Source organism: Dendrobates tinctorius, unplaced genomic scaffold (genome assembly GCF_039654945.1).
Source record: "Dendrobates tinctorius isolate UK_male_01 unplaced genomic scaffold, ASM3965494v1 ptg000037l, whole genome shotgun sequence".
Taxonomy (NCBI): domain Eukaryota; kingdom Metazoa; phylum Chordata; class Amphibia; order Anura; family Dendrobatidae; genus Dendrobates; species Dendrobates tinctorius.
This window is the reverse complement of record NW_027361705.1, coordinates 20,835,190-20,852,982: the sequence shown is the minus strand read 5'-3', so window position 1 is coordinate 20,852,982 and position 17,793 is coordinate 20,835,190. Positions and strand designations below refer to the sequence as shown.

At 46.2% G+C, this 17,793-nt stretch overlaps 1 protein-coding gene across 1 annotated transcript in view; it reads left to right on the top strand.

Moving 5' to 3' along the window:
• PTDSS2 (phosphatidylserine synthase 2) overlaps positions 1-17,793 on the top strand; it is a 96,073-nt gene that overhangs the window by 38,458 nt on the left and 39,822 nt on the right. The gene's annotated exons all lie outside the window — the stretch shown is intronic.

Below are 17,793 nucleotides of genomic sequence, written 5' to 3'. Positions count from 1 at the left end.
AAAGGCATGTAGTTGCTAACAAAGGCAACTGTCAGTTGTACTCGGCAGTGGTCATTGACCGCTCCTGTCAACAGGAAGAGAAACTGCTGCTCTGACAGGGAGCACCCGAATCTCCGGCAGGAACTGTCAGTGACCGGCACCGGGTACATCAGGCTTGTAGTTGCTCTGTTAGCAATTAACGTGCATGTGTTGTGTTTTTGTTTTTTTTTAATGTCCCGGATAGCCCCTTTTAAATGCCCTACATTTATGATAAAATATCACTGTAGCGTGAACTTCACATTTTCCACAAATTTCACCTGAAAGCCAAGTATCCCTAGCTTTTTGTGAGCAGTGTATGTACAAGTCAGATGAGTGAGTTTGAGAAAGCAAATACTAAAGAAACTGCTGTATTTGATGTAACCTTCAATAATCACCTGCTGGTGTGACTTGATGATTCTGGTTTCCTCCGTTACTAAACCGGTGATCATTGCAGCTATTCTTTTTCTTCGTATGTCTTTTTATAAACCCTGAATGCCACAAATTGAAGCTGCTTTCTTTGCACCCTCAGCATTTGCCTCTGATAGTTGCGCTACACTGACAGTGCATCTCTTCATATGTTTTAAACTTGTGTTGCCATCCTATTTGGATCTTGAAGTTATCAATGAACTGAACTTGCATAATGTGTGTGGTGATGTCCTGATGCTCGGCTTTACACAGATGCCGGACTTAGCGTGTTGAATTTCAACATCTCCCAATCCTTCTTTCCGTTTTTCGCCTGGGATAAGCCGTGTGAGGTGTCTGTCAGTAGCCTTGTCCTCTCTATACAGAATACGTGCTGTGTAAGAGCCATTATGTATCTGTGTAGAGCAGTTGGGAGTAATGGCATTCTGCTGACTGGTATCTGAAATGTGTTGCCAGCTACTCTTGACAGCCACTTCTTAAAGGGATTCTGTCACCTCACTTTTGGCCTATCAGATGCGGCCACCGCCATCAGGGGCTTATCTGCATAGGCGTACTATATCTGCCCTGTTGAGGCAGAGTACTGCAGTGCGCAGGTGCCGGGAAAGGTCAGAGGTCCGGTGCCTGCGCACTGCAGTACTTTACTCTGCCCTCAACAGGGCCAATAAAGTGCGCCGGAGTCACGGCAGAAGTAAGGAGGACGTCATCGCTAGAAGATGGGAGGCGCCGGACCGCGACACCCATCAGACCGAACCCCCGGGTGAGTATAATATAACTTGTTTTTCTTCTCTTTCAGGTTACATCGGGGGCTTATCTACAGCATTACAGAATGCTGTAGATAAGCCCCTGATGGCGGTGGCCACATCTCATAGGCCAAAAATGAAGTGAAAAGATTCCCTTTAATATTTGCCTGCTTCACTTGCAGTTTCCTCAGGTGAACCTCAGATGTCCGAAGAAAGTGTGAGAACGTGTTTAAACTGCAGCCCATTAATAAATGCTGATATGTTGCGATGCTCTCCTGGCATAAAGTCATGGTGGTCCTAATCTGGTATTGCTAGAACACTTTACATGGGGGAATATATTTATAAAAGGATTGTTCGAGTACAAGGAACCTGTCAGTAACGTTCGCCCCAGGCTGGTACAGGATAGGAAAGTGTAAAACCTTTCCATAGGTACCAATTTCACTGCAATATATTTCATATGGCATATAAATGTATAATTTCTTCACGTACACTGGTGGGTGTAATGGAGCCTTGCAGTCTACAGCTCTGCTTCTCTCAGTCAGCGCTACCCTCTGCTGCTCGACAGTGGAGGACAGTGGTAATATCATGGAGCAGAGCCGATGTCTCCGTTAATTATGAAGCGGCACCAGCGAAGAGGAGCTAGGGGGGAGCTGAGGACTGCAAGTGCACCCATGCACACACCAGCGCACTTGTGAGCCTAATTTGCATATGAATTGGCACCAGTCTGTGGTGTAATGGGTATCCATGCCAATGTTACAGTGCCTTGCAAAAGTATTCGGCCCCCTGGAACTTTTCAACCTTTTCCCACATATCATTCAAATATAAAGATACCAAATGTAAATTTTTGGTGAAGAATCAGCGACAAGTGGGACACAATTGTGAAGTTGAACAAAATTTATTGGTTATTTTAAATTTTTGTGGAATTTGAAAAACTGAAAAGTGGGGCGTGCAATATTATTCGGCCCCTTTACTTTCAGTGCAGCAAACTCACTCCAGAAGTTCATTGTGGATCTCTGAATGATCCAATGTTGTCCTAAATGACTAATGATGATAAGTATAATCCACCTGTGTGTAATCAAGTCTCCGTATAAATGCTCCTGCTCTGTGATAGCCTCAGGGTTCTGTTTGAAGTACAGAGAGCATCATGAAGACCAAGGAACACAACAGGTAGGTCCGTGATACTGTTGTGGAGAAGTTTAAAGCTGGATTTGGATACAAAATGATTTCTAAAACTTTGAACCTCCCAAGGAGCACTGTGCAAGCGATCATATTGAAATGGAAGGAGTATCATACCACTGCAAATCTACCAAGACCTGGCCGTCCCTCTAAACTTTCATCTCAAACAAGGAGAAGACTGATGAGAGATGCAGCCAAGAGGCCCATGATCACTCTGGATGAACTGCAGAGATCTACAGCTGAGGTGGGGCAGTCTGTCCATAGGACAACAATCAGTCGTACACTGCACAAATTTGGCCTTTATGAAAGAGTGGCAAGAAGAAAGCCTTGTCTCAAAGATATCCATAAAAAGTGTTTAAAGTTTGCAGCAAGCCGCCTGGGAGACACATCAAACATGTGGAAGAAGGTGCTCTGGTCAGATGAAACCAAAATCAAACTTTTTGGCAACAATGCCAAACGATATGTTTGGCATAAAGGCAACACAGCTCATCACCCTGAACACACCATCCCCACTGTCAAACATGGTGGTGGCAGCATTATGGTTTGGGCTTGCTTTTCTTCAGCAGGGGCAGAGAAGCTGGTTAAAATTGATGGGAAGATGGATGGAGCCAAATACAGGACCATTGTTGAAGAAAACCTGTTGGAGTCTGCAAAAGACTTGAGACTTTGACAGAGATTTGTCTTCAAACAAGACAATGATCCCAAACATAAAGCAAAATCTACAATGGAATGGTTCACAAATAAACGTATCCAGGTGTTAGAATGGCCAAGTGAAAGTCCAGACCTGAATCCAATCGAGAATCTGTGGAAAGAGCTGAAATCTGCTGTTCAGAAATTATCTCCATCCAACCTCACTGAGCTCGAGCTGATTGCCAAGGAAGAATGGGCAAGAATTTCAGTCTCTTGATGTACAAAACTGATAGAGACATACCCCAAGCGACTTGCAGCTGTAATCACTGCAAAAGGTGGCGCAACAAAGTAGTAAGCTAAAGGGGCCGAATAATATTGCACGCCCCACTTTTCAGTTTTTGAATTTACACAAAATTTTAAAATAACCAATTTTGGTCAATTTCACAATTGTGTCCCACTTGTTGATTCTTCACCAAAAATTCACACTTGGTATCTTTGTTTGAAGCATGATATGTGGGAAAAGGTTGAAAAGTTCCAGGGGGCCGAATACTTTCGCAAGGCACTGTATACTCTGCCCTACTGCAGAGCAAATGTTACTGGCGGATTCCCTTTACAGACTTCAGGGAAAGTCTACTAAAACCCACTTGTAGCCATAATTGATATGACTAATTGCACTTGTCCCACCCATGTTCCATTTCGTCGTTGAACCTTCTCACCCCGACTCCTGTTTTCTCGCACTGTATCATTTGATCCTCCACCGCTGCCGTTACTAGGAACAGAGAGTGGAAAATATAACAATCCTAGGTAAGACTTTGAAGCAATACTCAATTAGATTCTTGCTTCCTTAGATGCCAGAGGCTAAATGGATTTTAATTGCACTTGTAGCTTGAGTGCCAAGCATTAGACAGCTTTAGTTTTGCTTTTTTTTTTTTTTTCCCCTTCCAAGGGAGTGTGCCGCTCTCCTCTTCTAATGACAGGCTAATTTACTTAATCCTCCTAACTGTGGTGTATGATACGGGCACGTGGCACTTAGATAAGGTACTTTCCAGAAAAAAATATATATACCGTATATAAAAAAAAATTTTATTACAATATTTTAAAGACCATTCCTTTAATTTTAAAGGGAATCTGTCATCTTTGACACCAAAAAAGAGCAATCATAAGAGGTTCATGAATTGTAAAGGAACCCATGTTTCCAGATACTTACGAAGCATTACTTAGAAAATCACATTACTTTGTTGACTTTGCCTTCTGGTGAAGGGTTTATCTGTAAAGTGTTCTGTTATGGTGTCAACCCCCCAAAATTAGTCAAATCTGCGCACGGTTGGCGTTTCCTGCCCCTGCGGGAGATGTACGTCCTGTGCAGACAGGAGAGGATGCCTCTGTTAACACAGGACACATCGCCGATGAGAGAGAGCCTGGCATCTGGTTCAAGAATGGCACACTTTTCTCCATTCAATAGTTGCCAAATGCTGTGTTTTTCCATAAAAATGATTATTCCTACTTATACCCAGCAGCTTCTGCTCACTCTCTGTACCCAACAGTCACTTGCTGGGATTGTGGTCTGAAAGGCAGACTTGGTAATAAACCATTTCTTCCTTCTATGTAAGGAGCTCCGGACGATGGAAAGATGTTCTGAATACTCAGTTTAATGGAGAAAAGGACCACCCCTGCGAAAACATTACCCAATGACCTTAAAAGGGTGGTGTGTAAGGCTATGTGCACACGTTGCGGATTTGGCCTTGCGGACCCGCAGCAGTGTACAGTACCATGTTAGCCTATGCAAAACAAAAACCACTGTGCAGATGCTGCGGATTTTTCCGTGCAGTTTTGCCGTGGATTACAATCCGCAGCATGTCAATTGTTTGTGCGGAATCCGCAGCGGTTTCACACCTTATTCTTATGAGGTGTGAAACCGCAGGCTAATCCGCAGATAGGATTTACCTGCGGATTTCACCAAATCTCCGCGGAAAAATCCACAGATCAATCCGCAGCATGTGCACACAGCCTAATGTGCACAGAATAAAAAGGTCCGGCAATGCAAGAGTATCATCATCGCTAACAGCAGAGGGCCAGGCCCAAGTGAGCAATAAATACACTAATGTCCAATTGAGCATCGGGGTGCAATAAACCTTTTCATTTGTATGTTACAAATTGTGGCCATTGTTTATAAAAGCCTTAAAAATAGCAATTTAAAATTATCCACTCCCCGGAATAAAAATGAGATTCATCCCCAATCTTATCTGCCCCCGCTGGGACGATGCCTTCTGTAATGTATGTTTTGTTTAACCCAAGGTCCCCCAACTCCAATCCTCAAGGCCCACCAACAGGTCATGTTTTCAGGATTTCCTTTGTATTGCACAGGTGAAGCAATTATCACCTGAACAATACTAAGGAAATCCTTAAAACATGACCTGTTGGTGGGCCTTGAGGACTGGAGTTGGGGAACCCTGGTCTAACCAACTCAGTGATGCGGCAGGAGGGATCCCAGCCGGAGAGGACAGTCGTGGGGGGATGCCTCTTTTTACTCTAGGTGTTGTAAGTTACATTATTTTTGGAGGTTAGGGTTACTTGGTCTATCTGTAAACCAGGTGACATTTGGGTTCATGGTGACAAACATACAATATTTATGCTGTAAATATCTTGGCGTTCCCAGTACTCTACTGGACCTGCGTGTGCCCTCTGCTTCACATCCGGCATCATTATGCATTACACTTTGGGCAATGTAGGAGGGGGTCACAGTTATGACGGATATCTTTTAAATGTGCATTTCACTACAATGTGATTAGGGGAGGGCTGACTACTCATTTAGCTTTTCCCGCTTGAATTATAAGCCTGTATAAAATCCGACCACTCAGACCTCCACTGGTAAAAAAAAAAAAAAAGCGTTAGTACTTGGGAGCAAAGGGGTCCCGTCACTGTACACTACACAGGTCCATTCAGTAGAGGGCTCCGTCACTGTACACTACACACTACACAGGTCCATGCAGTAGAGGGGTCCCGTCACTGTACACTACACAGGTCCATGCAGTAGAGGGCTCCTGTCACTGTACACTACACACTACACTGGTCCATGCAGTAGAGGGGTCCCGTCACTGTACACTACACTGGTCCATGCAGTAGAGGGGTCCCGTCACTGTACGCTACACTGGTCCATGCAGTAGAGGGGTCCCGTCACTGTATGCTACACTGGTCCATGCAGTAGAGGGGTCCCATCACTGTACACTACACCGGTCCATGCAGTAGAGGAGTCCCATCACTGTACACTACACAGGTCCATGCAGTAGAGGGGTCCCGTCACTGTACACTACACTGGTCCATGCAGTAGAGGGGTCCCGTCACTGTACACTACACACTACACTGGTCCATGCAGTAGAGGGGTCCCGTCACTGTACACTACACTGGTCCATGCAGTAGAGGGGTCCCGTCACTGTACACTACACACTACACTGGTCCATGCAGTAGAGGGGTCCCATCACTGTACACTACACACTACACTGGTCCATGCAGTAGAGGAGTCCCATCACTGTACACTACACAGGTCCATGCAGTAGAGGGGTCCCATCACTGTACACTACACAGGTCCATGCAGTAGAGGGGTCCCGTCACTGTACACTACACAGGTCCATGCAGTAGAGGGGTCCCGTCACTGTACACTACACACTACACTGGTCCATGCAGTAGAGGGGTCCCGTCACTGTACACTACACTGGTCCATGCAGTAGAGGGGTCCCATCACTGTACACTACACTGGTCCATGCAGTAGAGGGGTCCCATCACTGTACACTACACTGGTCCATGCAGTAGAGGGGTCCCATCACTGTACACTACACAGGTCCATGCAGTAGAGGGGTCCCATCACTGTACACTACACAGGTCCATGCAGTAGAGGGGTCCCGTCACTGTACACTACACTGGTCCATGCAGTAGAGGGGTCCCGTCACTGTACACTACACACTACACTGGTCCATGCAGTAGAGGGGTCCCGTCACTGTACACTACACAGGTCCATGCAGTAGAGGGGTCCCGTCACTGTACACTACACACTACACTGGTCCATGCAGTAGAGGGGTCCCGTCACTGTACACTACACACTACACTGGTCCATGCAGTAGAGGGGTCCCGTCACTGTACACTACACACTACACTGGTCCATGCAGTAGAGGGGTCCCGTCACTGTACACTACACAGGTCCATGCAGTAGAGGGGTCCCGTCACTGTACACTACACACTACACTGGTCCATGCAGTAGAGGGGTCCCGTCACTGTACACTACACTGGTCCATGCAGTAGAGGGGTCCCATCACTGTACACTACACTGGTCCATGCAGTAGAGGGGTCCCATCACTGTACACTACACTGGTCCATGCAGTAGAGGGGTCCCATCACTGTACACTACACAGGTCCATGCAGTAGAGGGGTCCCATCACTGTACACTACACAGGTCCATGCAGTAGAGGGGTCCCGTCACTGTACACTACACTGGTCCATGCAGTAGAGGGGTCCCGTCACTGTACACTACACACTACACTGGTCCATGCAGTAGAGGGGTCCCGTCACTGTACACTACACTGGTCCATGCAGTAGAGGGGTCCCATCACTGTACACTACACTGGTCCATGCAGTAGAGGGGTCCCATCACTGTACACTACACAATTCCATGCAGTAGAGGGGTCCCATCACTGTACACTACACTGGTCCATGCAGTAGAGGGGTCCCATCACTGTACACTACACTGGTCCATGCAGTAGAGGGGTCCCGTCACTGTACACTACACACTACACTGGTCCATGCAGTAGAGGGGTCCCGTCACTGTACACTACACACTACACTGGTCCATGCAGTAGAGGGGTCCCGTCACTGTACACTACACTGGTCCATGCAGTAGAGGGGTCCCGTCACTGTACACTACACTGGTCCATGCAGTAGAGGGGTCCCATCACTGTACACTACACTGGTCCATGCAGTAGAGGGGTCCCATCACTGTACACTACACTGGTCCATGCAGTAGAGGGGTCCCATCACTGTACACTACACTGGTCCATGCAGTAGAGGGGTCCCATCACTGTACACTACACTGGTCCATGCAGTAGAGGGGTCCCGTCACTGTACGCTACACTGGTCCTTGCGGTAGAGGGTTCCCGTCACTGTTACATTAGACATTGGTATCTTCTAACGTTAATGTATGCAGTTGATCTCGTGGGGCCTTAAACCCTTGAAATCAGACTAGACTGTGGATCTACTCGCAGGTCGCATGGAGTTATGTAGAAATATAGAATGAAAGAAAAACTACTCAACGTCTGGCAAGGTTTGTTTTTCTTTTCTTCCGTGTTTCTAAGTAACACATTCTTTTCTTTATTTTGGGATTATCGGTTTATCAGCTCGTATTTTGTTCTCCTAATCCCTCAGTAAGTTGTACCTTATAACTTGGCAATGACCATGCAAACAAAGCGAAGAAGGGGGCTGACCAAACCTGGGTTCTCTGTTCCGGAAATATATATTTTTATGTCTGCTGGCCCTGGACTTGTTTTCTATGAGCAGACTTCATTCTCACCCTGGTGACCATTGTGTAGACTTTCGGTTTTCTCATTCTCCCCTCCTCCAGTATTAGTGGCCTTCATAGTAGAGGAGTGACTTTGAATAGATGCTTTTTGTCCTGTATTAGTCATTTTGACCAGGGCTTTCTATATTTGACCTTAAGAAATTGTGAAATATTATCAACAAACGATGCATTTTAGAGTGATATGATAAATCCCTCTACTACTCGTACACCTAATTGTCATTGCCCCCCAAATAAATAGCCCTTCTATTAGGAGCACTGCTGTAGCCCTCACCGGTTTCCTGGGCAGGATACTGTTGGCTGCAGCTGCTAACGGGGAACATGTATCACGTCGCTGTTCAGTTGATGTGGTTTCATGGACTGACAAGGACCACCTGAGCAAAATATGCTTCATGTCTTCCCAATCTTGACCATAAGTGTCAACAAGAAGAGTTTACACCCTACGCCCTTTGCAGCTTTTTTTTTTTTTTTTTTTTTTTTTTCTTCTTTTTTCAAATGTTGTCTTGTACATTTGGTGGATCTTGCCTCATGCTACAGGTTAAAAGGCTCATCCGCAACATTAACATTGATGACCTTAATTGACAACATCTGCAAGGTGCCTGCAAGGTGCCTGTGTGTTCTCTCCATGTTTGTGTGGGTTTCCTCCCACACGCCAAAGACTTAATAATTGGGCCTTACAATCAGGGCTGTGGAGTAGGTAAGCCAAACCTGCGACTCCGACTCCTCAATTTCCCTTACACCGACTCCGACTCTGACTCCCACATATATTGCTTATATTTAAGTGAAAAATTTATTCTAGTACAATGTGAACATCAGACATTAAATACTTTTTATGATACAATAATCAAGATATTTAGATAGAACATAATATTTATTGGAATACAACTTTAGAACACAAAAAACTGTAACAAATTGTAAACATGTAATACACTATGTAATATCGAATATATATATATATATATATATATATATATATATATATATATATATATATATATATATATATTAGTGTGTGTGTATATATATATATATATATATATATATATATATATATATAAAATATCTCAATCACTATGTAATAAACTATAAGTGGCAAAAAAACAGTTTTCAACAAAAACATACTAAATAACATTTGTGCAGTCTATGAATTTGTTCTAAGAAATAGAATTGCCTCCATCAGATCCTCCTTCATAGATGACCTCAAATCTGACCTAATAATTTTAAGGCCAGAGAACAACCTCTCTACAGTAACTTGGGTTGGAGGCAAAGCCGTAACCACATGGGCAACATCTCTAACAATTTCCAAGTATAAAGGAATTGCCTCATGCACAGTCAGTTTTGATGAACGGTTGAATTTTTCTATTTCTTTGAGAACAAGTGAAACATTTTGCTGAAATATGGTCAATCTACTTGCTATAGGAGACGGAGTGAAGTCTTTTTCCTTGCAGCAACGCTTTACCTGCTCCATGTCATACAAATACTTGTCAAAGTCCAACTCCTCATGTGATGAGAATGAAGATATGGCAGCAGTAGCACTGTCAGGACCCGAGTCCTCTTGCGCCTGGCAGTCCTCCTGTAGGCCACTCATTCTAACTGCTACCTCAGTCAGAGCTTCTTTTCCTTTAGTAAGCTGTTAATCATCAAGCAGTATACGATGACTTGGGTCCACATAAACAGCTGCCAGAAAAATTTTATTTTCCAATAGCTGTGTCTCTCTCCGTTTCATTGAAGCAGAAATGCCATCTGTGATTAAACAGCAAAATGGCAAGTTCTTCCGCTCCCTCATGAAAATGCCAGGAGTTAAATCCTCAGCTTGTAATTTTTTAGTCACAGTAAATGGGTGGTCAAGCAATTCCTTCAGTTCAGCCACCTGTGTCCATTGACCTTCATTTAGGGTTACCTGAGGGTTCGCTATATCTATAAGAAACGGTTTTAGTTGATCAACAATTGCCCTTTCCCAGCACGTCTCTTCAAGATGGAATCAATTTTAGGGGTTTTGGCGGCAATAACCAATTTCCTCACTTTTCCAATCAGATTTCCAGCATGTCCCTCTTGCAGACTATCTCTTATTGCCAGCTGCAGCGTGTGCACAACACAGCGCATGTGATGAATAGGAAAGTGTTTTGAAGCAGCTTCAACAAGATCATCTATTTCTATAGTATAATTTTGCTGTTCTTCTGTTGTAATATCTGTTTGTTCCTCAGTTACATGAACAGCACTGTGGCCTTCCATCTCAAACATACTGAATCCTAAATTTTCTTCTAGCTGTTGTTCATTACTCTCATTAATCAGTGTAATTGTACTTATCATGTTTGAAGCATTGTCCATTACAATAGCAAGAGCCTGTTGTTTTTTGAGTTCGTAATCTTGCAGAACTTTTTCCACTAAGGCCTGGAGAAACTGGCTGCTGTGATGAGCTTTAGTATCTTTTACTGCCAGTGTCTTGGTAACAATTTCTTTGCTGTCACAAACATATCGAACATTGATGGCAAAATAGTTCACTCTGTGACGTGTGCAGGCATCCATTTTAAGAAACATGAAGCGTCTTTTGAGAGTCTTTTTAAGATCTTCCTTTTGTTTAAGGGCTTCTTCAATCACTAATTTTCTAATACTTTCTCTTTCCAGAGAAACACCAAGTTTGGGGGCCATTTCTCCATTAAGAGCTGTAAAAGCTGGTCGTGCAAATAATGTTAATGGTACACTGTCCTTCACAACAAGCTGTATGAGCTGTCTTTTAGACATATCTGCTGTCATTTTTACAGTAACTTTGTCACCTTACAAAATATCTTGTTAATGATGTTTGAGATGCTCTTTCCTCCTTCTTTGCCTGGCAGGAAGTGTTAGTCTGTGTGCTACCCAGCTTTCATTCTTTTTGGTACAGATAAGATATGGAGACAGATATGGATAGAGCAGATTTCTAATCTGCTTTTGATATTGAAAACATTATCTATGAGCTCAAAAACCTTTCAGGTGATGCGTTTTTTTTAAAATCTGATCTGCTTTTGCAGCTGAAAAGCGTATCCACAAAAAACGCAGCAAAAATGCTGTGTGTGTGAATGTAGCCTTAGATCAGGAATAGAACAGCCTTTTATAGGGCATTTATTCGGTCGTCCATGACAGCACCACCTGAGAGAGGGGATCCGCCCTTCTTAGGAACAGGAAAACCTACAGATACAAAAAGGGCGGCACCTCTCCCACGCATCAGTTGGTTTCCTGTTCCTAACAAGGACAGAACTCCCTACAGATCGTCTGTCATGGATAACCGAATCCCAGGCCAGCGGACCGACTCAGGTAGCGGGGGGTTCTCCTACCTCGGTCTCGCTGGGGGCCTTGGATGCGCCACGGTGGGTCCGGGTAGGATTTCCACGGCAGTGGTAAGAGCAGGCGGAGACAGGGTCCGGCGGTCGCCTTCTCCACGGGGCCGGTGAGGTAAGCGGTGCCCCCCTGTGTCTCCTTCCCCCGGGGGTGCGGTCCGTTCGGGCGGGCGCCGCCGGCGGTGTCCCACAAAGGGAGCGGCGGTTCCGAGCCGGCGGCGCAGTGCTAGCCCCTTGCCGCGTGTCCCCGCGGCCTCTATCGCGCGGTGGAAGTGACGCTGCGAAGAGGGCGGGGCCTAGCGCCGAAACCAGAAGTCGGATGCCGGCCGGCTTCCGGTTGTGGTGGACGCGCGCCGATGCGCGCCCGCCGCCTGAGGGGGCCGGGCACCTGAAGGGGAGGAGCGGTCCAATGGGGGGCCCGAACACCGGACAGAGTTCCTGCTAATCCGGAGGGGGAGCCTTCTTAAGACAGAAGGCATTGCTGCTGAGGTGCTTCTGGAGGCCCAGCGATGGACACAACAGAAGCCCCCATGGACCCACAAGAGGTGCAGCCCGTGGCAAAGCGCCCCAGTGACCAACCTAAGAGGCGGAAGGAGGGACGTTCGAGTGGACAGAGCCACAGCAGTTCCTCTAGGTCAAAGGATCCTCCTGCAGCCCCCCATGATCCGGTACCTGTCCTCATCTGCAAGGGTAAGAGATCTACGAGAATGTACCCTGATGCAGTGTCCCTTATGTGTTTGATTCTCAGGGGAAGAAGGCCACAGGGAAGCAGAAGCACAAGGAATGTGCCCTCTGTAGTTGCCCCTTACCAGATGGCCACCCCAAGAGATTGTGTCAGTCTTGCGTGAGACAGACGGTAGGGACGGAGATGAGGGGTAGAACGTGAGTGGAGTATCAGACTCTTACACTCTTCCCTATTTATGCAGGTAGCGGAAGAAGCTCCAAGCTTCGCTACAGACCTGAGGCAATTAATCAGGACTGAAATAAAAGCCCTATCAAAAGAAGATTCTTCTAAAAGAAGACGAGCTAGTGTTTCAGGCTCAGAGTCTTCAGTCGGCCCTAGGAAGGAAGATATCTCCTCAGAGTCCTCGGCCTCCTCTTCTTCCGAAGAGGATTCCAGCCGGTTCTGTTTCCCCTTGGACCAAATGGATAAATTAATTAAAACCATAAGGTCAACCATGGGGGTAGAAGAAAAAAAGACAGAACTGTCTGCTCAGGACATTATGTTCGGGGGTCTAGACCCCAGAAAACAAAGGACTTTTCCACTAAACGAAAGAGTCCAGAGCCTGATAGACAGGGAGTGGAAAAAAACGGAAAAAAGGGTTCGATGCCGCCTGCTTTCAAGCGTAGATACCCCTTTGAGGACCCAATAGTAAGTCGATGGGATAAGGCCCCCAAGCTGGATGCAGCGGTAGCTAAGGCCTCAAAAAAGTCATCTATACCCTTCGACGATATGGCCTCCCTTAAAGACCCCCTAGATAAAAAGGCAAATTCCTTTTTAAAGGGCACATGGGAGATGTCAGCAGGCGCCCTAAGGCCAGCAATAGCAGCCACGTGCGCAGCCAGATCCATGATGGTCTGGCTGGATCAATTGGACTCTCAGCTAAAGGATGGAACCTCGCGAGCCTCAATCCGTAAGTCTCTTCCTATTATCCAGAATGCTGCGGCCTTTCTGGCAGATGCCTCGGCGGACTCAGTAAGAATGGCGGCCAGGTCTGAAAGTTTGTCTAATTCGGCCCGGAGAGCCCTCTGGTTAAAATGCTGGCCGGGAGATATCCAAGCCAGGTCCCGTCTCTGTTCTATCCCCTGTGAGGGTGAATACTTGTTCGGCTCCGTTCTAGACGAGCTATTAGAGAAAGCCGGGGATGAGAAAAAGAAATTTCCGAGTCTTCCGAATACATCCTGGAGACGTCCCTTTTCTAGGAAAGGGTATTCCCGCAGGAGACAGGCCAGAGATCAGAACAGATGGGACAACAAAAAAACCAGAGGTACGGGCTTTATGTATGGAGGAGGGGGGCGCCAAGAAGGTCCATCACGGGATAATAAGAAGCCACCCCAATGACTAGTGGCTCCGGTAGGAGGAAGATTATCTGCCTTCTACCCGGCCTGGGCCAGAATCTCGAATTAGCAGCTGGATACTGGGGGTGATATCTACAGGACTGCACCTAGAGTTCTCCTGCGTTCCCCAAGATCGGTTCAAGGTAACTCCACTCAAATCTTCCCCGCTAGAACAAGCTGCCCTGGAGACCGAGGTCCTCGAGCTACTGGACAAAAAAGTCCTGACGAGAGTTCCAGAGGAAGAGGGGGGAAAGGTTTCTATTCCCCCGTGTTCTTGGTCCGTAAACCGGACGACTCATTTAGGGCTATATTTAACCTCAAAGCCCTCAATAAATTCTTGGTTGTACGTCCATTTAAAATGGAAACAATTAACACCGCAATAAAAATGCTGTTTCAAAACTGCTTCATGGTGGTTCTAGATCTGAAAGACGCTTACTACCATATACCGATTTGTCTAGCACACCAATCTTTCCTTAGACTGGCGGTTCAGTTGGATGGGTCAATCCAGTACGCGGCCCTACCCTTCGGGGTGGCGGTTGCGCCCCGAGTATTCACCAAAGTGATGGCAGAGGTGATGGCCCATCTGCGCGAGCTAAACATTCTAGTCGTCCCCTATTTAGATGACCTCCTTATAATAGGCAGTTCAGCTGAGCAGTGTTTAGAACAATTACAGAAAACAACGGCGGCTCTAGAGCGGTTGGGATGGATACTTAATATCAAAAAATCCCGTTTGCAGCCATTAAAAATTCAACAATTTCTAGGCCTAACCCTAGATTCAAAAAAGCAGGAATGCCGTCTGCCCCCAGAGAAGCTGCTGCACCTGCATGGCCGGGTCCTGAACGCTTCCAACAACCCCTCCATGTCCCTCAGGAAAGCCATGTCCCTATTGGGTTCCCTCTCATCCTGCATTCCCGCAGTCCAGTGGGCCCAAGTTCATACGAGAACTCTACAGGGCCAAGTTTTATGGTATCAGAGAATCCTGGGGGGTAATTTAGAAGGTCGACTGACCTTATCCAGAAACACGATAGAGTCCCTGGAGTGGTGGCTAGAAAGAAGTAACTTGTCTAGAGGGGTCCCTTGGGAGTATAACATTACCCGCGTGGTCACCACGGACGCAAGTCCTTCCGGTTGGGGGGCGCATATGGAGGAAATTCTGGTCCAGGGCCTATGGGAACGAGATCAGTTACAAATGTCTTCTAATTTGAAAGAATTAACAGCGGTAGTACTCGCAGCTAAAGAGCTCCTTATGTATCTACAGGGCCATCACGTACGGGTTCTCTCGGACAATCGAGTAGCCGTGGCCTATATCAACCACCAAGGCGGAACTCGATCCAGAACTCTGATGAATGTGGCAGGACAGTTGTTCCAGCTAGCAGAGCGTCATTTTTTATCTCTCACGGCTCTTCACATAAGAGGGAAAGAGAACGTCGCGGCAGATTTCCTAAGCCGCAATCTGTTAAAACAAGGAGAGTGGGCCTTGAACACCTCCATTTTCGTTCAGATTGTGCAGAGATGGGGTCAGCCAGAGGTGGATCTATTCGCCACCAAGGAGAACTCGAAAACGACAGTTTTGTTCCCTAAATCCCAGGGAGACTCCTCTGGCAGTAGATGCGCTACTGATAAAATGGGACTTCAGGCTAGCCTACGCCTTTCCTCCCCTATCTCTACTTCCTCTGTTGTTGAGGAAGATCAGGAAAGACAGGGCAAGGGTCATAGTCATCGCCCCGTTCTGGCCCAGAAGAGCATGGTTCTCGAACCTCAGGATCATGTCGGTAGACGATCCTTGGGTTCTCCCGGACATCCCGGACCTTCTGTCCCAGGGCCCGGTCTTCCACCCTCAGGTGGCTGGCCTACATCTCACGGCGTGGAATTTGAGCGGTCACTGCTAGAAAGTAAAGGCTTCTCCCCAGACCTAATTGACACTCTACTAAAAAGTAGGAAAGTGGTGACAACTAAGATTTACGTCAGAATTTGGAAGAGGTTCCTCGAAAGCTCAAATATAAATACTGATGATTCCGTCCCCATAGGCCAGATCTTGGAATTTTTACAAAAAGGACTGGACTTGGGTCTCTCCACCAGTACCCTTAAAGTACAGGTATCCGCCTTAGGGGCCCTCTTTAGCTGCAATATCGCGGCTAATTATTGGGTCAATAGATTTATCAAAGCAGCGAGTAGATCCAGACCAATAGTAAAAAATAGACTCACGCCATGGGATTTGAACCTAGTCCTCACAGCTATGACAGAAGCGCCATTTGAACCCATCTCGTCAGCCTCTATTAGGAGCCTGTCCCTCAAAATAGCTTTCCTAATAGCCATAACGTCAGCCCGTAGGGTAAGCGACATTCAGGCATTGTCTAGGCGCCCACCTTTTCTTCAGGTAAAAGAGGATAGGGTAATACTTAGACCCGACCCAGCGTATTTACCAAAAGTAGCCTCCAGCTTTCATAGGTCGCAGGAAATAGTCCTTCCATCCTTCCTCCCTAATCCAACTAATGAGAAAGAGGAGAAGCTACACACTTTAGATGTTAGGAGATGCCTCTTGGAATATCTAGCGGCTACCGATGCCTGGAAGAAAGACAAAGCCCTCTTTGTCTCCTACCAAGGCCCTAGGAAAGGTCTTAGAGTGTCCAAAACTACACTAGCCAGGTGGATTAGAGAAGCAATCTCGTTAGCTTATACCTCAAAAGGTAGAGTAGCTCCGGAGAAATTGAAGGCGCATTCCACCAGAGCCGTGGCGACCTCATGGGCCGAGAGATCGGAAGTCTCCATCGACCAGATTTGTAAGGCGGCCACTTGGTCCTCTCCGAGCACTTTTTATGGTCATTATAGACTAGACTTGGGTGCCTCTGCAGACCTCTCCTTCGGTATCAGGGTTCTGCAGGCTGTAGTCCCCCCCCTAAAGTAGTGATTACTCTCTGTAATTCTCTCAGGTGGTGCTGTCATGGACGACCGAATAAAGTCTTAGTTACTCACCGGTTAACGGTATTTTTCGGAGTCCATGACAGCACCCATAGATTCCCTTCCCTTAGTTAATTTGGGTGTGCACGTCTTCCCTTTGTACATATCCACGGGTGATAAAGATTTAAGTATTAATATTGTTGTACATATAATCATGCATTAACCTTGGAGGTCCTCTTTTTATACTCTGTAATCCAACTGATGCGTGGGAGAGGTGCCGCCCTTTTTGTATCTGTAGGTTTTCCTGTTCCTAAGAAGGGAGGATCCCCTCTCTCAGGTGGTGCTGTCATGGACTCCGAAAAATACCGTTAACCGGTGAGTAACTAAGACTTTCATAACTTTCCCAAATTCCTATGAAAAAATATTCAGCACATTCTGCATTGAACTACTGTACCCAATTTATTATATATTTTAGGAGTCGGTCCATTTTATACCAACTCCAACTCCGACTCCACCAAAATGAGCACCGACTCCACAGCCCTGCTTACAATCTGTATTCCCTTTGTGGACAGTACCGATAATGCCTGTAAAGCGCTATATAACTGAGTAAAAGAAATTGATGGTAAAGTAGCTGACCTGCAGCGGCTGCTACGTGCACTGTCTACATGCATCTGGAGCTGATCGGTGGTGGGGTGGGTCACTGGATCCCGTACCCTCACGCACATAATATTGATGACGAATCGTAAAGCTCGCCTCGCCATACACCGTAGCTAGTTGATGGTCGTAGAGCTATCTCTTCCAACATCTCTTTACACTTCAGCATTCAACCAAGTGTTCATATGTTTTCAATGGAGTGAGAGGAGAAAGTTAATAGGACATCAATATAAAAATAGCAGACAACCCCTTTTAGTCTTTTGTTTGGCTAATCCTTTTCTTTCTTTTCCATATTTTTTTTTATGCACGGTTATCTTGCTTA